Source organism: Pseudoliparis swirei, chromosome 12, assembly GCF_029220125.1.
Source record: "Pseudoliparis swirei isolate HS2019 ecotype Mariana Trench chromosome 12, NWPU_hadal_v1, whole genome shotgun sequence".
Lineage (NCBI taxonomy): Eukaryota > Metazoa > Chordata > Actinopteri > Perciformes > Liparidae > Pseudoliparis > Pseudoliparis swirei.
Window position 1 is genome coordinate 5,569,550 of NC_079399.1, and position 25,990 is coordinate 5,595,539.

Here is a 25,990-nt window from a genome sequence, read left to right on the forward strand (position 1 = left end):
GGAGGGGAAAAATGCAGAAAAAACACCCCGGAGCGCTATTAAAAAGTCAAATAAACCTTGGAAGAAAGTATCAAAAGGAAACGCAGCAACCCCCGAAATAGGAGCGTCTCCTGTCCGGTTTGCGTACGAGAGGGATTCGGACGGCTCATCCTTCCTCTGTGTTTCGACAGGAAAGCGTATACATCGAGTACGGAGTCGCTCCAGACAGGGCCGCCGAAACGTATATATCCACCGCGCGACGCCATTGAAGTGTGTAGGAACCAGGGCCGTCTGGTTCCTGCACACGGGTGCGAGGAATGCGGCGTTCCCATTCGTGCGGACCGCGTCGATGAAACAATGGGAGCGTCACGAGCTGGAAGGGGGTCGTGAGAGGGGACAGTCGGGGGTTTATGGATGAGAATAGGTAGAGGGGGGGGGGGGGGGGGTAGTGTGAGTCAGTGTGCGAGAGGTGCACGTATGCAATCCTGCATCCCCTTGTTAAACACACACACACACACATTTGGAACCTATTACACGTCTGACCTCAGGCGGGCTGCAACCGAAGACGAGTGGCGGCTCGCTCTGACCCGCACTGGGCCGCACGCCTTCTCGGCTCCACCAAAACTCTGGAGGGGAGAAGAAAAAAACATTTAATTTATCAAATCGTAGGAAGTAAGTCATTACATGCGCGATAAGAGGAGTGCATCCTTTTTTTTTGTTCGCGTGTCACCGCGCAGTTTCCTGACGGAAATATAGAGCTCGGGTCCTTTAGTGTTACCGTCTCCGAGATATGATTACATGATGGGGGGGGGGATATTTATGGGGCAAAACTTCCGTGAACCCCATGCATGCACTCACTCTGCACATGCGCTCTGAAATATACACAGACTAATCTTTATGAGAATGTGGGTGACGGGAAAACATGAAAAACTCACGGCCCAGGGAGCGGCGGTCTTTTTTTTCTTCTCTTTTTTTTTATGACAGGAATGTTTCAGTGTTTTTACAACGAAACAGATTATGCTGAGAGACCCAGGAGGGGGGGGGAGAAGAGAGGGGGGGGGATCTAACAGCCGGGCTGCGAGGCCCACTTCGGATGATATAACGTCAGTCTGCCGTTTGTTTGTCAGCGGCGGTTGGGCACAGTGGGATCTGTGTTTCGACCTGTGTTTGTTTTCAGTCTCAGTAAAGCCACAGAAAAGAAAAGAAGAAGGAAAAAACACTCTTTTAATATATTTTTTCCCCTGCATCTCTCCCTCTCTCTCCCCCCCTCTCTCTCTCTCTCTCTGTGTTCACTTGTTCTCCGGCCCTCGTCGTGGTCGTGGTCGTCGTCGCTGCACCTCGCTCTGGGATTGTGTTGAGCCGTCTGGCCGGAGGAAGGAAAGCGGTGTGAGAAAGTGGCTGTTTTTTTTGCGGCGGACAGGAATTGGCCTCGCGGCGCGCGGTTCCTCTCCTCGCGGCGGGAACAATGCCGTGGCGTCACGCCCCGCACTGACCCTCGCCGCTTCACATGGAAACACGGGCCCAGAAACCCCGCTCCCATGGCTCCGAGGTATAAGGCCACGAGCTGGGAGAGAGAGAGAGGAGGAAGGGAGAGAGAGAGGAGAGAGGGAGAGGAGAAAGAGAGAGAGGATATAGTGGAGGGGAGAGGGAGGGAGAGAGAGAGGAGAGGAGAGGAGGGAGGGAGAGGAGAAAGAGAGTGAGGATATAGTGGAGAGGAGAGAGAGGGAGGGAGAGAGGGAGGAGAGAGAGGAGAGGAGAGAGGGAGAGGAGAAAGAGAGAGATGATATAGAGGAGAGGAGAGAGAGGGAGGGAGGGAGAGAGAGGGGAGAGAGAGAGAGGGAGAGGAGAAAGAGAGAGAGGAGAGAGAGGTAGAGGAGAGAGAATAAAAGGAGAAAGAGAGAGAAGATAGAGTGGAGAGGAGAGAGGGGGAGAGAGGGAGAGGAGAAAGAGAGAGGGGGAGAGGAGAGGGGAGAGAAAGAGGTGAGAGAGAGGGGGGGATGTCAGTGAAGCTAATAGAGGAGAGGAAGCTTATGCAACCAGGAGCATTTGTAGCCATGGCGATCAAAGCATACCACTGTGAAGCTGATTAGGGGGCGTGGTTATAAATCACCATGTCACCATCACCTAGAGCTGCAGCTCTCAAGGTAACCGTTGTAAAAAACCAATAAAAACGCAGCTTCGACTTCTTGCATTGTCACAGTCGCCCCCCCCCTCCCCCTCCCTTCGCTCATTACCACATTGTTGCCCCTTCCCGCTCTTTGTGTACAAACTAATCAGACTAATCAGCTGTAATGTAATAGAAGATGGGATGTTGGCACGCAGAGCCTCACTTCCCCTAGAGTGGCCGAGAGAGAGAGAGAGAGAGAGAGAGAGCCACCTGAGGGGAGTGAAGCTGAGAGAGCTGCACGGCTAAGTAGTGAGACGCCCTCCTGCTGGTGTGGATGTCGGGGCTCTGGGAGCCGCTAATGAGGTCGTCGGCGGGGGAGGGACCTGGGTGGGCTGGGTGGGCTCCATCTATGAGCTGTTAGGTACTAACGTTCAGAAAGTCGGGTTTTTAGACAGAAAAAAGAGGTTCGGCCGTTGATTTCCATCGCCGTCAAACTTCTTTGAAAGAGAAAAAAAAACTCACAGCAGAATCACAGCCTGCAGATGTTTTCACTGTAATCACTTTGTACCTCCAAAATAGCCCAAACTGATCATGTGACCACAAGATCCCAGCAATACTGGAGCTGTGGAACGCCTGCACCCCTAAAGTTAGCTGATTCAATTGTATCATTTAAATTCCACCTTAAAACATCCCATTGGGTTGATTTAAATATTATATGGCCTGTTTTTTATCTTTGTTTGTTTATTTTTATCGCACCATCCTTTACTGTGTATTGTACTTTGCTCTTATGTTTTGGCCCCTGTTATTGCCAAATTGTTATAATTGACTGTACTGCACTGTTTACATTGCACTGTAGTGCAATATAAATTCACTTTACTTACTTTCTTTAAATGGTGAGTACAATCGTAAATCCCATAGAAATGATGGCAACAAATAAATAAAGGCTGAGGAAGAAAATGTCAGTAAACAAGCTGTGCCCCCCCGAAATATGCTGAGCATGCTCAGATTACACCAGAGTTCACTGTCAATGTCACGTCGCCATGTGAGGAGTTCCTGAGAAAACTGTTTATGTGGATTTCACATCCCCATAAGGTCCATCGATACGTCATCTGCACGCATTGGATCCCTTCTTATCTCCTCGAGAGAGAAAAAAGAACTTCTTTCAAATTCCTCATCACCGTCTAGATTCTGGCGAAAAACTGAAAGCAGCTGATTCATGTCGCACTCAGAAGGAGGGCGGGAGGCATTCCGCAATAATTCATCCAGCCATACAACCATCAACAGTAACCGTATACCCTGGTGCCGAATATACGCCGCTCGCTCCGAACCAGAACCCGTTTTATGGGAACTCGTGAACGTGCAGTGTTTGCATAGAACTCCAGTCAAACCCTGAGAGGGAAACGTGGCAGTGTGTGTTCACGGCTCTCTCTCTCTGGACGAGTTTGGCATCATTGCTTGCATGCATCATCAATGATTAAAGATATGATTTGGCATCATTGCATGCATCATTAACCATTAAAGGTATGATTTGGCATCATTGCATGCATCATTAACCATTAAAGGTATGATTTGGCATCATTGCATGCATCATCAACGATTAAAGGTATGATTTGGCATCATCGCATGCATCATTTATGATTAAAGATATGATTTGACATCATTGCATGCATCATCAACGATTAAAGATATGATTTGGCATCATTGCATGCATCATCAACGATTAAAGGTATGATTTGGCATAATCTCATGCATCATTAATGATTAAAGATATGATTTGGCATCATTGCATGCATCATTAATGATTAAAGATATGATTTGGCATCATTGCATGCATCATCAACGATTAAAGATATGATTTGGCATCATTGCATGCATCATTAACGATTAAAATGATTTGGCATCATTGCATGCATCATTAATGATTAAAGATATGATTTGGCATCATTGCATGCATCATCAACGATTAAAGATATGATTTGACATCATTGCATGCATCATCAACGATTAAAGATATGATTTGGCATCATTGCATGCATCATCAACGATTAAAGGTATGATTTGGCATAATCTCATGCATCATTAATGATTAAAGATATGATTTGGCATCATTGCATGCATCATCAACGATTAAAGATATGATTTGGCATCATTGCATGCATCATTAATGATTAAAGATATGATTTGGCATCATTGCATGCATCATCAACGATTAAAGATATGATTTGGCATCATTGCATGCATCATTAATGATTAAAGATATGATTTGGCATCATTGCATGCATCATCAACGATTAAAGATATGATTTGGCATCATTGCATGCATCATTAACGATTAAAATGATTTGGCATCATTGCATGCATCATCAACAATTATATGATTTGGCATCATTGCATGCATCATCAACGATTAAAGGTATGATTTGGCATCATTGCATGCATCATCAACAATTAAAGATATGATTTGGCATCATTACATGCATCATTAACGATTAAAATGATTTGGCATCATTGCATGCATCATCAACAATTATGATTTGGCATCATTGCATGCATCATCAACAATTATATGATTTGGCATCATTGCATGCATCATCAACGATTAAAGGTATGATTTGGCATCATTGCATGCATCATCAACAATTAAAGATATGATTTGGCATCATTACATGCATCATTAACAATTAAAATGATTTGGCATCATTGCATGCATCATCAACAATTATGATTTGGCATCATTGCATGCATCATCAACGATTAAAGATATGATTTGGCATCATTGCATGCATCATTAACGATTACAATGATTTGGCATCATTGCATGCATCATCAACAATTATATGATTTGGCATCATTGCATGCATCATCAACGATTAAAGGTATGATTTGGCATCATTGCATGCATCATCAACAATTAAAGATATGATTTGGCATCATTGCATGCATCATTAACGATTAAAGATATGATTTGGCATCATTGCATGCATCATTAATGATTAAAGATATGATTTGGCATCATTGCATGCATCATTAACGATTAAAGACATGATGGTATTTGTATTTGTTGCGAGTTCAATCGTTAAACTGTTCTGCTGACTCATCGCTGCGTGAAATTTTTTTTTTGCAGACGACTCCTTTCCAAATCCTGCCCAAACTCAGTTGAACCTGCTCAGTAGAGATGTGCCCGCCTATGTCCCCCCCCCCCCTTCCTCAAGTTTCGTTTTCATAGTAGTTGGCAGCACGGCATCCCCCCCCCCCATATGCGTGGTTGGCACCGAGGCAGCAGACGGTCTCCGCCCAGCGCGGTGACTCACCCGGCGAGTGTCAGGATGGACGCGCCGCTGCCAAACTTTTCCCTCGTCGCCTCCGCCTGCGTGCTGCACCGCGCTCGCATCCGCTGCTCCACAACTGCACAGTTCAAATCTCGCGTCTTCTCATCCAATTCTGGAAATGGGATATTCCGATACTTCAGAATTTATTCCCTATTGGTCATTAGAGCCCGATCCATCGGTCATGATTCGCTTTATTCCTTTAAGGCCCATGTGTGTAGGTTTTATTAGCGGAAATGTTCAGTAATTAACCATCTGAAACTAAATAATCACGTTTGTGTGACCTTTGAATGAGCAATCAATATCCCCATGTCTTTTTACGACGTAAAAAGTAGTTCTACTTCGTAAACATTGTTTGTAAACATTATTTAACGTAACCCTGACCCCCCTCGAGCTCAACATCAACATCGTGTAATTTATTACCGCCGTACGCAAAACTAAATGCTAAAACAACAAGTAGTGAGACCCGGGACGTAGCCCCCCTGTGAAAGGTTAACAAGTAATCAAACACGACTTTATTAGCTTTTGTTGCCAGCTGTTTACCCCCCCCCCGCCCCCCCCCCCCAGTCTCTCTGCTAAGCTAAGCTAACCAGCTGGGGGCATTCTTTCCATGAGGTAATTGCAAATATCTTCCATACAAGACACTCGGGGGCTAAAAGTGACGCGTTATATTTCTCTCAGTATTGACGGCAGGCTGTCCGCTCGTTCCCCGACACACTTGCGCTGTAAGTGCGCCTCCCTCCACATTTTTTGGGTGAACGCTCATACGGATTCCAAACCCGAAGGTGACTGACCCCTCCCCGTCGAAATAATATTTACAACCCTGGTTTTAGGAAAAAAACGGCTCGCGGGCTTCTAACGCATAGATGTGTGTAAACGTGTGTCATCACCAAAAGGAGGACATGGTAAAAGGTCTCTAAACTGTTCCGAAGTGTGCTAAGTAGACAAGCTGGTTGTTTATAAGTCGTAGTTTTTACGAGAGGGATGTCGACACGAGACAGAGACGGTGTCTGAACAGGAATCAGACATGTGAAGTATGTTGCTCTGACTCGCTCTCAAGAAATGTTGGGAAGACGTTCAACTGATGGACGAATCGTACGAAAGGTGTCCATGTCAATGTCTTCTGGTCCGTTGTGAAAGAGACTGATGTGTCTTGGGATCCACTGCGGTGCTTTAAATGTGCACATGTAAACATAAGCTCCTGAATATAAGCTCTTCCTCCTCTTTAATATACAAAAACACGACGGTCGACTTGTGAGTTCAAACGTTTAGAGGTGGCTTCACACTCCCGATAAATATAGCTCACCTTGGTTCCCACACCGTAAACAACCTTGTGATGTCAGCGATGATCCCGGGGCCAGGATGAGGACAATAAACAGGAAGTGGCCTCAGCAGCAAGCTGCATCCCATAATAATCAAGACAGAAGAAAAAAAAACACAGACAAACAATCCTCAAATCAGGACCAAGACACAAAGTGACATTTGTTTTGTTTTTAAATGGACGAGCGAGCCCCGAGTCTCGGCACACGCTTACTTACAACCCCCCCCCCCCCCCCCCACACCCAAAAAGCTAACAACACGCCGCAGGAATCCAAAAACCGCCCACGCTTTAAACACAGAAAGCCTCGCAGCCGGAGAAGAGGAACATCAAATGCACCAAGTTAAAAAAAATCAAAAAGACTGGAAACACCCAAACACTCCAGTAAACAAGAGAATCATAAACGGAGAAGAACGACCGGAGAAGGCGTGAACGGCGAGCGGGACAAACATGGCGGACGCCAGCTGTCGGCGTCGCCGTATTTCATGTTCGACTTAAAAGAGCGAGACTCGGATCCTGATGTTTTAAAATGGCTTTGAAGACTCGTCGTCCACGGCGACGCCCTCGCGCTGTAAACAGCCGAGCTGATGTTCCAGTGCTCGGCGAACACCGAGGCAGCGGCTGGCGGCGGGGATTCCTGAACTTGCTCCGACCTGACGGCGACCTGAAATAAACCATCTGCAGCTGCAATCAATCTCACGAGTACATTTGGGAAATGCAGCCAACGTGTGAAATATATATATATTTTTTAATTAATTTTCCCGTTGTGCCGCGGCCGTTAGCGCCGATCTATAAAGTGTTGAGACGTCGACATACGCGATGCATCTTCATCACTGAAGGGGGAAGACGAAGAGATACCGCTCCGTCCACCGCCTTGAGCCGCACGCAAATATCAGATATTGGACGCGTCGGCACAATATCACCGGGAGAGAACCGGCATCGTGGGAGAGAACCGTCACAGCGGGAGAGAACCGTCACCGGGAGAAAGAACCGTCACCACGGGAGAGAACCGTCACCGGGAGAGAGAACCGTCATCACGGGAGAGAACAGTCACCGGGAGAGAGAGAACCGTCATCACGGGAGAGAACCGTCACCACGGGAGAAAGAACCGTCACCACGGGAGAGAACCGTCACCGGGAGAGAGAACCGTCATCACGGGAGAGAACAGTCACCGGGAGAGAGAGAACCGTCATCACGGGAGAGAACCGTCACCGGGAGAAAGAACCGTCATCACGGGAGAGAACAGTCACCGGGAGAGAACCGTCATCACGGGAGAGAACCGTCACCACGGGAGAAAGAACCGTCACCACGGGAGAAAGAACCGTCACCACGGGAGAGAACCGTCACCACGGGAGAAAGAACCGTCACCACGGGAGAGAACCGTCACCGGGAGAGAGAACCGTCATCACGGGAGAGAACAGTCACCGGGAGAGAGAGAACCGTCATCACGGGAGAGAACCGTCACCGGGAGAAAGAACCGTCATCACGGGAGAGAACAGTCACCGGGAGAGAACCGTCATCACGGGAGAGAACTGGCATCGTTGGAGAGAACCGTCACCGGGAGAAAGAACCGTCATCACGGGAGAGAACCGCCACCGTGGGAGAACGGTCAACGAGGGAGAACCATCACTGTGGGAGAGAACCGTCATCGCAGGAGAACCATCGCAGCGGGAAAACCGTCACATCGGGAGAACCGCCATCGCGGGGGAGAACCGTAACAGTAGGAGAACCGTCGCCTCTGTGGTTGTTAACGTTCTCTCGCATTAGTCTGGAATTGAATCTCGAGAAAGCTGCTTTGATCCTAAAGAACTTCTCGTCCACGCCGTCATGAAGAGAACGAGGGCGTTCGAGAGGACGAGGGCGTTCGAGAGGACGAGGGCGTTCGAGAGGACGAGGGCGTTCGAGAGGACGAGGGCGTTCGAGAGGACGAGGGCGTTCAAGAGGACGAGGGCGGTCGAGAGAACGAGACGCTGAACAGACGTGAAACGTCTTGTTTTCCTTCTCAGATCTAGAATATTCTCACGTCTGTGAAGCTCGCCGCCGCCGCCGGTCATCACGCTCGACTCTGGAACGACTCGCCATCCTTCATCTCGCTGAGGCCTGCGCTGTTAATCCCGTTCCCTCCCAACTCCAACTGCTGACCCCAGTCGGGGAGGGTGTGTGTTTGTGTGTGTGTGTGTGTTTGTGTGTGTGTGTGTGTGGGGGGGGGGTACTTGAAAGGCAACCTCGGTGACTGTACTTCACACCTATTTCTCTGCCTTCACACATAACAGTGCTTACACACATGGATGCACACACATACTTTGTCTCCCTTCTTGCACACACACACACACACACACACACACACACACATACACAGATAAACACGCAGCCGCCTGGACCCTGAAGATAAGGAGCTGGAGCTGTGAGAGAGAAAGGAGGAGGGGGGGGATGAAGTATGTGTGTGTGTGTGTGTGTGTGTGCATGTTTGTGTCTGTTTGTGTGTGTTTCGGGCAAGGGGGAGGGGGGAGGGGGGACTACTCTACAGGACGTCCTGAGCACGGCAAGCTTTTGAAACGGGGGGGGGGGGGGCTGCTCATCACGCCAGAAGACCAAACGCTGCGTCCATCGACGAGCTACCGGTTGGATCATCTTCATCATCGTCTTCATCCGGCAGGCGGTCTCAAAGCAGCGGGTTCACGTCGAGGGTGAAGACCCTAAAAAGCCGAAGCTTTAACAACGACCGGCCGCTGGGCAGCAGGCGTACGCAGGGGGGGGGGGGGGGGGGCCTCCTCGCCATTTCCCTAACGACGGCACCGTAGGAAGAGAAGCAAGGTCTTCTCAGCGTTGATTTCCCTCCTGGGTCCATGCTGTGTGTGTGTGTGTGTGTGTGTGTGAAGGAGGTCTCAGCAGCAGCAGCCATCCTAATGGGATGTGTTGTATAAAGGGGGGGGGGGCTGGGAAACAACAGTGTAACCAAAGGGAAGAGCAGAGGGAAAACAAGGACCCCTCCCTGTCCACGTACGGGACAAACATGTTCCACACACACACACACACACACACACACCTCCTCTGTGTCCTTTCAGGCTGATCTGGACGAGAGCCAAGTTCCTTTTAAAACACCTTTTCCCTCCGTGAGCTCGGGTCCGGCCGCGTCTCGTGTACTCGAACAATATGTTTTGATGTGAGATCAGACGCAGCTCGCGGCGGCGGCGGCGGCCCACGCTTTGAGTTTTCTTCAAATTGGAGGAGGAAGATGAGGGCCGCGTCTATCTTTGTGTACACTCGCTTTTCATCGTGTTTATTGGCCAACAGGGTAGGGGGTGGGGGGGGTCTGGCACCGTGCCCCCTGCTGGAGCAGGTGCAGCCAGAACGGGAGATAAGGAGAACACGCCGACAGATTTGCCCCGATCGACTTAAAAACACTGATTGAGACGATTGATGCAAGGCTCCTTTTTTTTTATAGGCCGAGGGGGAGGGGCCCCCTGTGTGAGGCCTGGGTGGCCCTGTTTCTGTGGGATTAGAGGTGGGGAGGGTACAATGATGCCTGCATATGCGTGTGTGTGTGTGTGTGTGTGTGTGTCGGCTCCTGTGCGACATCGTGGAAAAATCCTCCTCAGCGGTTTCCTGCGGGTCTCCATTATCAGGCCCCGCTGACAGACCAGCTTTTCCCCCCTACTTCCTGCCTCGTTTCCTCCCCTTCCACCTCGCTTCCCCTCCCACACTCCCCTCAGTCGCGTGAATCACCGCCGCCACGGAGAGAGGAGGGCGAGGGACTGGCGAGCGGCTGTGAAACCGCACTCCCGACTCGCCAAAAGAGTCGAATGGCTCAGTTTTAAACCGTCCAATGAGATCGCTTCTTAAAGTCACGTTAACTACCGGGGGAAGGGCGCGCGCATCGCCGCTTCACTCGGGATCGTGTTCCGCTATCCGGCTGCGTTCACTTACGAGTTCGACTTTAAGACGAACGCTGAGTCACTTGAACAAGAGGTACCCCCCCCCCCCCACACACACACACACACACACACACACCCCTCACCCCCCTTCCCCTGTTGCCAGTCAGGATGGAGCTTGTCCTTGGCGAGCTCTAACAACTTGTGTCTCACATCCAACACCATTTTTGCCAAGATACAAAAAATAATAAAAGACAGCTCGGGATGATGTGCCACTTGAGCTTGAGTGATGACATCGTCCGTCTTAGTCCTTGATATGTCGAGACTACTTCAAGGAGTGTTCTTTGCAATTTAAAAAATTTTTTAAAGTCATGTGGAGTTCAAGGTGAACGCTGAGAACAGATCACTTGAAGAAATGAGGGTATATTTTAAGGCTTTTGGGGGGGGGGGGCGTGCTCTGGTCGCACGGCACCCGCGTCGTTGCCGGGACGACGTCAACAAACAAGGTCATATACCTTATAATAATGAGGGGGGGGGGGCTGAAAGATGTCCGCACGGTCAATAAACACACACAAAGAGGTGAAACGAGAGTGTGAGCTTCAAATTCTTCGAAACCTCGCATTAATTTCAGTAGGAATCGCCGGGGGATGGGAGAGAGAGAAAAAAGAGAAGACGAGTGGAGTCTATTGTGTGTGTGAATGAGAAGGAACAGGGTAGAGAGAGAGAGAGAGAGAGAGAGAGAGAGAATATTAAAGTTGGAGGGATACAACATGACTAATCTCGCTCTCTTCCATAATAATAATAAAAAAGTCCACAATAAGTCTTTCTCTCCCAGCTGCCCATCAATCGTGCACACACACACACACACACACACACAGAGAGAGAGAGAATTGATCCATGGCAGCGATCGTCGTGCCTCCCAGGGAAGGCAGGGCTGTTGTTCGCTACAGGACGTGACACAGAGCATGTGTGAGGGGCCAGATAGAGAGGCAGAGGCCGATGAGAAAAAGGAAAGAAAATAAAGAGAGAGGAAAGGGAAGCACTTAGGTGTGCTTGATATCCTATCAGCGCCCCCCCCCCCTACCCACCCCCCCTAATACCCATCCCGGGCATGGAAAAACACCATGAATGGGAGATTTCGCTGCTCGGTTCAATTGAGCTCGCGACGGCAGTTTTTGGGGTCGGCGGACACGGGGTGTGTGTGTGGGGGGGGGGGGAGATCAAATGGTGGACGGATAAAAGCTCGAGGAAAAAAAACACAATACCCAAGTTCCCCCCCCCCCCACCCCCCTTGTGTCTGAGAGCCAGGCCGCCATATACGCTCCTTTTTGTTCTTGAAAATGCTCCTCAGATGTTTTGACGCAAGACCGAGCGAGAGGAGGAGGAGGAGGCGGAGGAGGCGGAGGAGGAGGAGGGGTGGGGGTTGTGCGGAGACAAAACAAACTGCAATTAAGGTGTTTTTTGTGAATCCGTTTGAGAAAGAAGAAAAAAAAGGCCTCAAGATCCATCCTTTAGGAAACATCTGCCATATTGATGTACGAGGCCGGGGGAAAAGACAAATTCCTTCCCAACCCCGGTAAAACAAACCGTAGCGAGTTGCGTTTCCAAACCTGAAGATGTAACACGAGCCCTCCTCGCGTGCTCACGTGCAATAAAAACGCACACACTCGTACACAAGGTCTGCTTTTTGCTACACTCCAAAATATATATATCTCGCGTAAACATTTATAGTCCAAACGCAGATAACGCCGCTATCGCTTTGCTTTCGGCTGGAAATTCCAGACCGCCGTCCAATGGGACGAGAGGATGAGAGCATATCTTCCGAAGAAGAAAGCTCGTGCCTGTCTCACGAAGAGTTTTTTTTTTTAAGAATCCGCAGCATCTATCTTGCGTCTTGCGAATGAAAAAAGACTTCAGGCATCTCAGCCGTCGGTCCGGATCCCCCTGAAAGTCCCTGAGAGGAAGCAGATAAAGTGTAAAAACGACAAGATTTACCGTGAAAGATGGATGGGAAAGACACAAACAATAGCTTTTACAAATGTGCCGTGCACTTTTTTTTTTACGCCGGAGGGAAAGTAAAAGCAGGGAAACACCACCGTGCGGGCCTACGGGGGAAAACATCGCAGGGGTGACTCATCAATCTTTAAAATCGGATATATTCGGCCGCGTAAAAACACTCGAGTATCTGTCTGGAGAAATGAAAAGATAAATGGGAGAACCCCGCGGAGAAACTAGTCCGACGTGGCGCTTTCATGTGCACGTCGGTCTGTTTACACTCCACAATAAACCGCACGGCTTCGGCCGAGCGGCGAGAAACTGCAGACAGGGGAGAAATCCAATATGGCGACGGTTTGAGCGGCTTGTTGTGCAGTAAACAGAGGAGCAGGCTGCAGCGTGCCTTTGTTGTTTATGTCAACAATGAGATGTTTAACCAGAGCACCACACACACACACACACACACGCCTCTGTCCCCTTTGACCTACTGCCGTATGTCACCTTTGACTCGGTTAATATGGAGCTACCACCAGTAGCCAGCTAACGTAGCTTAGCACAGAGACTGAAAACGGAGAAATGGCTAGCCCTTAAAAGTTAACCTTTAAAGTGCACGTATACTTCCCCATAAATACTTTAGCTTTTAACATTAAACAGAAGGTATATGTGTTATTAGTGAGCTTTCGACGTGCTGGGCGTAGTTTCTTTTGGACCTATGGACAGAGCCAGTTAGATGTCTGTACGCTCAGCGCCGCTAACTAGCGGCTGGATGTAGCTTCATACTTACTGACAGCTACACTATTCAATTCAGTTTATTTTACTACACAGGCACACGGTTCGTATTCTTTACTCACATTCAGGAAAACGGTGAACAACGTTGCCAAATTGTACTTTAAATGTGATTCAGCTACATTGAATTTGAATAATTTACAAAAATAAAATGAAAAAACAGATAGCAATCTTATATATGTTAAATACCCGATAACATATATGTTAAATTAATTAGTTAAACAAGAAAACATTTATTAAAAGTGACGAAAAAACTAATATTTGGACTACGGAGCCATTAGCATGCCGGTTTTTTTGTGCAGTTAGCCAGTTAGATGTCTGTACGCTAAGCGCCGCTAACTAGCTGATGTAGCATCATGCTAACTAGCTAATGTAGCTTCATACTTACTTACAGCTACACTAATCAGGCACATGGTTGGTATTCTTTACTCATTCAGGAAAACGGTGAACAAATTTGCCAAATTATATTTTAAATGTGATTCAAATGAGCAGATATGTCTTTTCAGCTACATTGAATTTGAATAATTTACAAAAATAAAATAAAAAAACAGATAGCAATCTTATATATTTTAAATACCCGATAACATATATGTTAAATTAATTAGTTAAACAAGAAAACATTTATTAAAAGTGACGAAAAAACTAATATTTTGACTACGGAGCCATTCGCATGCCGTTTTTTTTTTTGCACCCTCAAATCCATCGTGGCCAAAAAGCAAAAGCAAGTCGGTGTGACGAGGAACAAACAATTATACCTGGCAGGTATCAGTAAATATGAGTCTAGAGTCAAGATAAGTATCCCTTAAACTTTATTACGATCCGTCTCAATAACTGCTTCACCTGCTTCATCCTTTATGTCCGATGACAGAAGGTCAGCCCGACTGACGCAGACGAATCGAGCACTAAATGATTTAATAAAAGTCTCTTAAGAATTTGGTTGCCTACACTTTTATCTACGTTTCTCTTCAGGTTTATTTCCCCCGACACTCAAATACAAATTCAGTTGCCCTTCGTCCCACGTTGTGTCCAACGCGAGTCACGCGTCGCTCTCTCGGGATATGAAATAGGAACAATGTAATATACTCTGCTTCTATGCCGTGAAACCGAGAGGCTGGACGGACACAGAAGAGCCTCGATAATCCCGGCAAGCTCACAGTTTTTTGGATTTAGAAAATGTGGTTTCTGGGCAACGCTCGAGTCCTTCGAGCGTTCACGAGCACATCGAGCAATCAAGGGCCAAGGTCGCTCTGCAACGGCCGGACGGAATATTTAAATTCGAATATGGAAGAAAATCACAAAATAATCCAACGAGCTTTTGTGTTCAGACGTAGATATTCACCCCCTTGTTTTCGAAGTAAAAAACAACTTGTAAAAAGCTAAAAATGAAAGCGTCAACACATAAGACGCCAGTCCAATCAGGAAACCTGTTCCAGAGCATCAAATGAAGTACTCAAGCAAGATTAATGTTGCAGCAGCGTGTGTGTGTGTGTGTGTGTGTGTGTGTGTGTGATCGCGTGGCAACCAAAAAGGAAACAATGCCGCATGTTGTTTATGTGACGCTTATTGCTTGACATGCAACCACGGGAAATCGACTTCAATGCAAACACCGCGGACGCAATTCATGTTTTCCTCTTTAGAGAAACGCGAGGTTTATTTACGGGAAGAGATGCAGAGCGATGCGGCCCGGACGGGGAGATCAGAAGCCGGACTCGGACCACATCGGCCAAAGGAAAGATCCATCCGTCTGTTCCTTGCTGAGAGGAGCGTGTAGGGCGTAGAGTGCGCACACACACACACACACACACACACACACACTTCCCATCACCAGCTGGATCGGAGAAAGCGGCACTTTGGGAACAGTTGACACGCTGATCTCTTTAATGGTTACATCCTACGCACCCGAGACACTGCACGCGCTTTCCATCCCTTTTAACTCGCTGGCTGAAAATAATTAAAAATAAAAAATAAATACATATTGCAACATTCCTTCCCCTGGATTCACACACACACACGCCCCCCCCTCCCAACCCCCCTCCACCCTTTGCTTTCACACACATGTACACACTATCCTGTTAACCACCCCCACTTCCATGCAATCAGAGGCTCAGAATAGGAAGGAGGGAGAGGAAGCGGCCCTGCATTCACAGGCTGGGAACAAGGAGAAGGAAAAACAGCCGGAACCTGGAATTTACGGAGGAAAAAACAACGGCCGTCCAAAAATACCTCGGGACCATCTCCGCAGATAAACAGAAACATCATCGCTCCTCGTCCTCTCGCTCTGCGGGGACGAGTTTTTTTCCCTTCCGCGCTTTCCTTCGCCTCGACGTTTTTTTGTCGCCGCGCGACTCGAATGTCGAGGAAACGGCGAGCGGCGAGCAACTCGGTCACTCCTCCGATCTTTCTTTCTCGGCCTTCCTCCCGTCTCACACACGTCGGGAAAAGCCGGGCAGGAGGTCTCGACCTAATTAGGGCCCGAGCTAATCAGCGCTAAGTGGAAACCCCTTTGCGGGGGTGGGGGGGGGGAGTCCAGCCTCTTAAATATTAGTCGTCTTAACTTTGCATTCTCAGTTTCGTGAAGGGCCACGTTCACAAAAGTAATCTGATGTGTTCAAAGGGGAAAGAATCGGATGATCGACGGGGTGCAGAAAGGCCGGAGCATCAATTACGATCATCAAATCCACAGCAGGGTCATGTGAGTAAAACGGGTCAAAAGGTCAAAACGGGCCCTCAGTCCTTCAATTAAAAAAGATCAAATAAAATGAAATACTTTTATTCAACTCAGATTTTACCATGTTTTACCATGTTTATCAAGGTTTTAAAGCAGTCTTTAAATTTAAAAAATCATAATTTTATTCAACTCAGGTTTTACCATGTTTTTCAAGGTTTTAAAGCAGTCTTTAAATAAAAAAAATACTTGTATTCAACTCAGAGACTTGGGTTCTTTTTCTAAATTAAGAGATGCATCTGACTATGAATACCCCTACGTTTGGTAGCAGTGGCCCCATGATAAGGGCCCTAAAACGGGGGGAAACGAGCCCTAGAGTGCATCAATGACCTGTAAATGCTATTAAAAAAAAGTCCCATTCACATAAAGATCTGCTCCATTCGGCGGAGAGAAGGGACAGCAGCGTGACGGAGCTCTTCCTGTGGCTGAGAGGTGGGGTTCACTGACCCTGAGGTCATTTCCTCTGACCTCTTCTTCCTAATTGATTCAATTTCCAAGCCATTGGTCTCCTATTAGGATGTTCTATAGACCCATATCCCTCCTCTTTAATATCTCCTTCCGTGGTCTCCAAAGAAAAGGGATGCCAATCTGTGGTACTAAAGCGTAGTCGTCCTAAATCACACGCGTGATGACAGTTCAGTGTAACGACTCCAATCGGCACTTTTTTTTTACAGACTTCAACCTTTAAATGACATAATTAACCTTCCGGTGACACGGCGGCCGCCATCCGCTCAGCTCGAGCGGAGCGCTGTAAGATGTGGGTCGTCTACAAGTGGAAGAAAGAAAAAAAAGAAAAGAAGAAGAAGAAGAAAACGTTGCGACTGAGTCGTCTCCAGGTCACCTGAGCTGAATGACACCCGGAACTCCTCCGGTTTGCTTCGTGTACCTGAACGTCACATCTGGCACGTTTTTTTTTTTTTTTTTTTTACTGCTTAACTGCCTCAACTTCATTACAATTGCATTTAAAAAAGGAATGTGGTTCAGGCCACAGGGGATTTATCGACTGTAATATTCGTTGCGTCATGATCAGATATAAACGACACAATGTGCCGTATTTTAAACGTGTTTTTGAAACTTTAAGACGCGCGGTTTTAATAGAATCAGATATTAAAATCGCAGTGTGATCACATTTTTTGTCAACTTAATAATCATTTCCCCACCGAACCGAACCCAGTGTGATAAGCTGCAGACATTTCAGCGGCGGGTACCACGTGACCGCCGTGTCGCCTCCAGGCCGCCGTCTCCTTGAAGGCTCCGGGCCGACTGCCTGCGCTAGACAAGCAGCCGGTGTAAGATAGCGGCGGCGGCGGCGCTGCACCGACGTGCCCGCGCGGGTCGTCATTTAAGCACCGTGCACTTAACACGATGGTGACGGCGTCTTTGTTATTTTCCCGCCTGATAAAGATAGCCGGGAGAGGCTTAAAGGAGACACGTCAGACGGGCGTTAATATCCATAAACAACTCGGACCCGTTTCTGAAAAAATAATTACAAAATGCAAATAAAATTTAGGAGAAAATACATGTTAATGTAGACGAATGCAATTTAGATTTCGATTTTTTCAATGTAGCAAAAAATAGTTTGAACATGTATTTTTCATTAAAACGAGTGAGTTCTCCTGATTGAACTCTGATCTATGGAGGGGTGAATAACTCAATTCCACTAGAAACTGATTTATTAGTTAGTAATGTTGTTGGTGATGAGGTACAAACTATAGTTTTTAGGATTTTTTAGTTTCTGTCCACTTTTGGGTGATTCAACATTAACCGGGTCAAATTGACCCGGGAACATCACGGCTGTATGCAGAAACAAAATCACAGGAGGGTTAAAACCACGAGGACTCCGGATTGCCCCCCCCCCCCCGTCTGTTTCTTCCCTCAGTTTCTTCTCGTGTCTATTCGTTTCGCTGCCGTTTTGTTTGTTGGGGCGATCGTATCTGTCAAAGCCTCTCGTGGAGAGAGTGCATCCATCGCCACCGCACTTGAGAATTACACAATAAAAGCCCGGCGGCGGGACGCAACACGGCGGATGCATTTTGAAAATGTGGACGCGTGATGGACTCCACCACACACACACACACACACACACACACACACACACTTGTAGCGCGAATAAAAATCTTGCACGGTTTCATTCTGTGGTGCTGATGCGGAGAACGCTTCATCAGCAGAACGTTGCCGTTTGGCAAAAACAACCTAGAAGCCGCACAGTCGGCCAAAAAAAATAACACAACCATCTCAATTAGCTTGTTCGCTTCTCTCTCTCTCTCTCTCCTACACGGGTGGCACTCGGCCTCAAGTGGGCGGGAGAATTTATTCTCTTTTTTTTTCCTTCTTTTTCTGGGGCACGCTTTACAGAATAACAAACATCTCATGTTTCCTCAGATGCAAACATGTGCCGGACTGTTAAAGAACATTAAGTTAACAAACACGAACAAACACTCGCAGGATTGTTAACGACCGAAACAGTAAATCACAACAACAACAACAAAATCTCAGACGAGCAAAGACTCGGCCGCTAATGCGGCGCTTCCTCTGATTGCGCTCGCCCCTCCACTAAGGGTCTGCATCTGCAGCGGTTTCTGTTTATTAGTTTTGGTGTTTGACATTTTCCCAACGCAACGTCTTACTCAAACACGGCCGCTCCGAGCGCGCCGCTCTAATCACAAACTCCTCTCTTAAGGTAAATACCCCGGGACGGCCTGTCAGAGAGGCATTTTACTAAACTACGTTTGCGGTGGAGGGGTACGGCATTTGAGACGTTCACGTGCGCACACACACACACGTTCCATGTGTGTGTGTGTGTGTGTGTGTGTTGGCCCCACTGGGTGCGTGATTACAAAGAGCCAATAGGAGCGAAGGACCACACTCTAGCACATCCTGTTTGACTTGACCTCGGAGGATATTCTCCTTTCCCAAGCAAACAAACCGCCGGGCTTTTGGATCGTACCAACGTCGGAGGGGAAGGGAGGGGACGGGAGCCGGGGGATGTCTCTGGTGGGGAATCAGTGGGTCGTTTTTATTTTGCAGCAGCAGAGAGGTAAAAGAGTTTCTGCCAAACGGCGTTTTATCTCTGCGAAAAACACCGGGCAAAACTTCAAATGCTTTCCATAAGCAGAAAAATCACACACCGATAACAAAATAATCTCACCCCAAATATTCACTGAGCGGCTTCTTTGAGCTTTCAACCAAATGTCACGGTCCTCTTGAGAAAAACCAAAAGTTTACTGTATTGAATAGAGACTACAAAAATACAACTGGAACCATGATGTTCATTGTAAATCGATGAGTCCATAGCTGTTCATGCAGATGCCTGTATTAATTCCCTATATCTATAAAAGGTTTTTTTATTTGATCAACACAGATATTAATGTTACTATCATATAAAACAAAGAAAAGCAGTGGATGCTTTCTCAGTATACTCATTTGTCTTTTTCTTTTTTGCTTAAAAAATGACTTAAAACGATATATATTGATCCTCAAATGAGTCGCAGACCAACACACAGAAGACAACATGAGGCCTCGGCTCTAAACCGACCCACAGATCACTCATCTAGGATTCATCAGCTTTAGAGCCACGCCCCCTTTACAGACACTCATTTAAAAACCGGCATGTCAAACCTTCCTCCGTGACATCACTCGGCCCCCAGCTGACACGATGTCGCCCCACTAGCTGGATCTGATTAATCCATTATTTGGGTAAATCGCCACAGCCGCCACTCCCTCCGGTCTCCCCGTGGCGTTTCCCTCGGCTAGCGGCTGGCCAGCTCGGTGCCGCCGCCGGGATTAGCAGCCACTTCACTCTTGCTCCCAAACACCTCGCAATTTCAAGAAAACCAATCCTGCCGGAGACATTTACGCCCGAGGCGGGATTTAGTGTCGCGGATTCTCTCACTCAATGCTCACCTTGTGGCTTTTTTAAAATTATTTATTTGTATCACTAATATCTGAACTCTCGAAGAACTTTCTCAGGAACAAAAAGGTGTGAATTTGCTTTCTATCGTGTTAAATCAGATCACATGACAGACGAATCATGTATTTCCTCAGATTTAACGCACAAAATAAGGAAGAGCCGTGGTGGAGTTTGGCATTAACTGCATGATAAAGCAGTTATTTTTCCAACAGTTATCTCCCAGCGGGATTCCCGGCGAATCGGCGGTCTTCTAATCCCAAAAACTCCATGTTCGTGAATCTGCTCTGAGCGTTAATTACCAGCGGGCGGTGTGAGTCCTCTCCACTCGTCGGAATGAATAATGAAGGTTCTGTGTTGGTGCTGAATAGATATTCAATGCTTACATCAACTTCAGGAGCTGCCGACACTATATTTAGCCTATACAGCCTGTGTTTCCATGGCTACGAGGGTTGAAGCCGTGCTTGAAAAAAGGCAGCGCGTTTATTATGTACACTGCTGTTCAAAAGTTTGGGCTCATCCAGACAATTTCGTGTCTTCCATGAAAACTCACTTTTATTTCTCAAATGAATTGAAAATTGAATAGAAAATATAGTCAAGACATTGACAAGGTGAGAAATAATGATTAATATTTGAAGTATTAATTTTGTTCTTCAAACTTCAAGCTCAAAGGAAGGCCAGTTGTATAGCTTATATCACCAGCATAACTGTTTTCAGCTGTGCTAACATAATTGCACAAGGGTTTTCTAATCAGATATGAGTCTTCTAAGGCGATTAGCAAACACAATGTACCATTAGAACACTGGAGTGATAGTTGATGGAAATGGGCCTCTATACACCTATGGAGATATTTCATTAGAAACCAGATGTTTCCACCTAGAATAGTCATTTACCACATTAACAATGTATAGTGTGTCTTTTTGATTAATGTTATCTTTATTGAAAAAACAGTGCTTTTCTTTGAACAATAAAGACATTTCTAAGTGACCCCAAACTTTTGAACGGTAGTGTACTTCAAGACCACGTCGGCAGTCACGGCCCGACGTGGCTCCCGTAATACGATCCCACCGAAATGTCGTTAACTTACACACTGCATCCAATTTGAGGGGGTTTTCCCTCGATGCTCTCAGCCCCCATGTTGGCCAAGGTTTTTTTTTTTTTTTCCTCTCTCGTTTTTTAAGAGTGCAATTGATATGTTTTATTTAAACCCCTTGAATAAAAGGGGAGAGTCTGTTTGGAATACATTACAAAATGTGACTTTGATTTTCACTCAAAGTGGGACTGAGTGATTTTTTTCTTCAGTTACACTCAAATCCAATCCAGGAAGTTGAGCCTGAAGACCGAGACTTCGCTTTCCTTCTTCCCTAAACCGTATTGAGCTATTGAGCGTCACCTTTAAAACCTCAAAATAACCGCGCGTGAACTTAGTGAAAAGTTGACCTCCCGCCATGTTCACGGGTTGTTTCAGGAAAGGTGAGTTTTGATGACGATGCGGCTAAACAAAAAACAAAAAAAACCCTGTTGGCTCATGTTGCCGGTGCACTCAGGGGAGTGCTGGTGCACCGATGTTTGTAGTAAACACCGGAGAAGTCAGAGAAAGGAAAGGAACGTTCCAAAATAAAGAACATGGGGGGGAGAACACCGTCAAGGCAGATGAGATGCGAGAAGGAAACCGATGAACTCGACTGTTGTTGGATTTAGTGAGTATGTATGTGTGTGTGTGTGTGTGTGTGTGTGTGTGTGTGTGAAAGGTTAACACTAACTCCTGTATCTGTATCCAAATACACATTTTTTTCAACTTTCAGCGCAATTGCATTCGAAACATGTTTTTAATCAGATCAAATACAAACACAAAAGGACTTATTTTATTTTAACGTCCACATTTGGCTCATTAAAGAAAGCGACCCCCCCCCCCCTCTGAGAAATATCCAGAGAGACTCCAATCTGATTGGCTGACTTTCTCTGACTTTCTTTTATGTGGGTCACCCATGGACCTCCTCGAGAGGTGGGGGGGTGGGGGGGGGGGGGTTCTGAGGGACCTGAACCTGCGGGTCATAAATCTGCCTCCCACCTCTGGTCTTGCAGCCCGCGCGTCGCTGTCGATCGGCTGCAGCGTATTGGCCTCGCTTCACCTAAATCACGTTTTTTATAATACGTTTTTACGATAAAGTCCACCAGCTGGACTTCAAACACACGCCGCGTACACAGAGAGCAAATATGGCTGGGTATGGGGGGGGGGGGGGGGGGGTGTAGGGGGCCCTCCTGATCAATAAAACAGGTGGGCCCGTTTCGCCAGCTTAACAAGATCAGATAAATATGGCCGACACATTTTATGGAGTATACGTCCGCTGCTGTCATATTCTCATAACGGGAAGTCTAAATCCGTTTCCCCCGCCGCGCTTCTGTTACTTCTCCACAACCTGGTGGCGCCCCGACTTGTTCAAGTGTTGAGGCTTTTAAATGAATCCACGCGGGATCTTCTCATCACCGGCCGCGGCATAAAAGCCTAAAACTGAACACAGGAAAAAAAGGTCTCACTTATTGATTTGTATCCAAAGGATGGAGTTAGAACTCGTATTGATCTTCTCGCGGCACCAGATGGTATTGATTAAGTATTGCAGTATGGCCAGATTTGAGTCTGCATAATATGACTCTCTCTCTCTCTCTCTCTCTCTCTCTCTATCTTTAGACTTTTCAAAACTCTCCAGCTGTTTCTGGGACCTACCTGGCTGAATATGTATCACCTCTGACTGGCAATGTTCCCACGCATTTATTTTTTTTAAGTGGTAGTTGAACCATGTGTCACATTTCCAGTTGTAATAATTAAAATTGACGAAACAGCCTCGTTTCACGTTTGCATTGCAGATGTCCGTTCACGTGTCCGGCAGCTTTTTTTCGACGCTCTTTTATGAGAAGACTCGTAAACGGCAGGTGATAAAAAAATTAAAAAAAGAAAAAGCAGGAGGCCGACGTCACGCCGACATCTCTCCCTTCGTATTTTATAGAGCGACATTTCCCACATTCCAATCGACAACAATGGATATTCGTCGCGTCCGAAACTCGCGGTTCATTCATGGGAGGTGGCGGGAGCGGGCGAGAACAGGAACTGCAGCTCTCTCTCTCTCTTTCTCCGAAAAATAAGAAAAATCCGGGAGCGATGGAACCATCGGAGGTGGACCTGCAGAACCCACGAGGGGTGTCATCTCTCTCTCTCTCTCTCTCTCTCTCTGGAGAGAGATGAGGGGGAAGTGTCTCGTGGAGACGTGAGACGAGATGCTTTTCCACACACACACACACACACACACACCTAAACATCAAAGCCTGTGCGGTGAGAGCTTCAGAGTGGTCAGTGGAGGCCCAGCTGTGTCGCTGTGTTGCCGGGCTTCGCTGCGACATCTTGAGATATGCAGGGTCCCCGGCTCGGGGGTTTAGTGACCGGGTCCAAATAGCCTCTCGGTATGAGAGCAGTTGGTCCGGTTGCGGGCTCCGGTTGCACGCCTTGCTATTGCATAAGCGTGTAATAATGCAATGCTTTTTCAGCGACTCGTGTTATTAATAAAAGCACAGACGGCGTTCACTGACAGCAGCTAAGCCCCCCCCCCCGGAAGACACCGCACGACATGTGTTTGAAGTGTTCTGGCTTTTGTTCCCCCCCCCCCAACCGAATGCATGAACCCCCTTGAAAAATACACATTTAAAAAGGGGGTCTGTTCGTGCAAATCAACATGTGAGATGCGAGTCTCGTGCAAGCTGACATCATCGCGATAAAATGAGAGCCGTAATGTACGATGCACAAAATGTGGTTTGTTTTGGCCGTGTGGAAAAATACAAACGGCTCACGAAGCCTAAACTTTTCTCCGTGTGATGTTATCATCGGACACCTGTTAAACCTCCTATAAACGGCACGTGTCACCCTTTTTATGGCAGTGTGGTCGGGAGCTGGACTGGAGACATATGGCTGTAAAAGAGGAGATAAGATATTGTAATACGCTCCATTAGAAACCATTATGGGATGTAAAACAAACACGTTAAGCGTCGATTAATAATGTTGCACGTCGACGGCACCCGAAGGTGCTGCGCTCGGGACTGAGATTTCAAAGAATCGCAAACGTCGTAAAGTCAACGGGTGGCCGGGCGAAGCGGCCGATGGGCGTGTGGACGCGGGAGAGGGCCGCCGCGCCATTGTGTCTCTGTGGACCCAACGGAGACGCGACAGATGAGTCAACACGACGGGCATTCAGCCGATCCTCCGCCCGGAAACACTGAATAAATATAGAGGCTTTCCTTTTTCACTCTCGGCGGCGCACACGGCAGAAACAGATGGGGCGCCGACACGCAGAGGTCATGTGGAGGTCAGAGGACAGCGGGGTCAATACTGATCATGATCATGTTTAGATAGAGAGATAGATGGATGGATAGATGGATAGATGGATGGATAGGAGGCAGGGAGGTAGTTAGGGAGGTTGGTAGATAGGAGGCAAGGGGGTAGGTAGGAATGTAGTTAGGTAGATAGATAGATAGATAGAAAGAAGGCATAGAGGGAGGTAGGTAGGTTGGTAGATAGGAAGCAAGAAGGAAGGTAGGTAGGTAGGTATGTAGGTAGGTAGATAGGAGGCAAGAAGGTAGGTAGGTAGATAGGAGACAGGGAGGTAGGTAGATCGATAGATAGATAGATAGAAAGGAGGCATAGAGGGAGGTAAGTAGGTTGGTAGATAGGAAGCAAGAAGGTAGGTAGGTAGGTAGGTATGTAGGTAGGTAGATAGGAGGCAAGAAGGTAGGTAGGTAGGTAGGTAGATAGGGGACAGGGAGGTAGGTAGATAGATAGATATATAGAAAGGAGGCATAGAGGGAGGTAGGTAGGTTGGTAGGTAGGAGGCAAGAAGGTAGGTAGGTAGGTAGGTAGGTAGGAGGCAAGAAGGTAGGTATAGGTAGGTATGTAGGTAGGTAGATAGGAGGCAAGAAGGTAGGTAGGTAGATAGATAGATAGATAGATAGATGGGTAGGTAGATAGATAGATAGATAAGTAGATATAATGTGTATGTTTTCATTTCAACAGATTTCAATCACAACATTTATCACAATGTAAACAATAAATAGTCAAGGACACAACAGCATTTGAGGAAAATGACAGAATGCTGTTCTGAATATAATATGATTTAATATATTTGTAGATTAAAAGATGTACAACTGCGCAATGTAATCCATGTTTTGGTAGTGATCGTGTATTTAGTGACCTCATGATCTTATTGGACAGAAGCCCAGACCGAGTCCTCTCCATGGAGCTTCATGGGAACACGTCCGTTTGCATCACCACATCACTGTACACTTCTTTTCCCCGACTGAAGCCAAGCCGAGTGGAGAGGAGCAGGTTGGAGGCAGTTGGCTCGTCCCCGCCGCGAACAGACGAAAGAAAACGGTGCGTCGGGCTGCCAGTCTAACACCAGATGGTGAACGAGAGAGAAATGGGCGATCGAATAACAAATACAGGCAATTAGACGATGAGGAGCAGCCCAGAGAGGGAAGAGGAACATTAAGGGGGACAGATATCGAATGTTACACTCAAGCATCGAGACACAAGTCAGTGAAATTGTTTTCATTGGATTTTTTTTAATTCTTTGATTTAGTTTCTTTTATAAATGAACACAATATAATCCATTCATTTAGGAGGTTATATAGAGGGACTTTAATTCATATTTGTATTATTATAGTATCATTAAAATGCATCCTTCAATATGTCAGAGGAGTAAAGTTGTGTTTCTGATCTGTTTATCCTGCAGCTGTCAGTTTCAGGCCGTCAAATTAAATCTTTTATCTCAATCCATGGGAACCATCGCTGCCCCGTGTCCTAGCTGATAGAGGGGCAGAATAAACCAATTTTACGGGTCCAGGTGATGGCGTGTGTGTGTGTGTGTGTGTGTGTGTGTGTGTGTGTGTGTGTGTGTGTGTGTGTGTGTGTTTGAGAGAGCTCATTTACA

At 47.0% G+C, this 25,990-nt stretch overlaps 1 long non-coding RNA gene across 2 annotated transcripts in view; it reads right to left on the reverse strand.

Moving 5' to 3' along the window:
* Nucleotides 1-520: 520 nt before the first annotated feature.
* The window catches only part of LOC130202816 (uncharacterized), a 31,395-nt gene continuing 5,925 nt past the window's right edge, over nucleotides 521-25,990 (reverse strand). Inside the window, exon 3 of one of the 2 annotated variants that reach the window (XR_008833407.1) lies at nucleotides 521-605. This is a non-coding gene — a long non-coding RNA (uncharacterized LOC130202816). Of the gene's footprint in view, nucleotides 606-25,278; nucleotides 25,450-25,990 lie in introns of those variants that run through there. The other variant, XR_008833406.1, reaches the window with a different exon arrangement.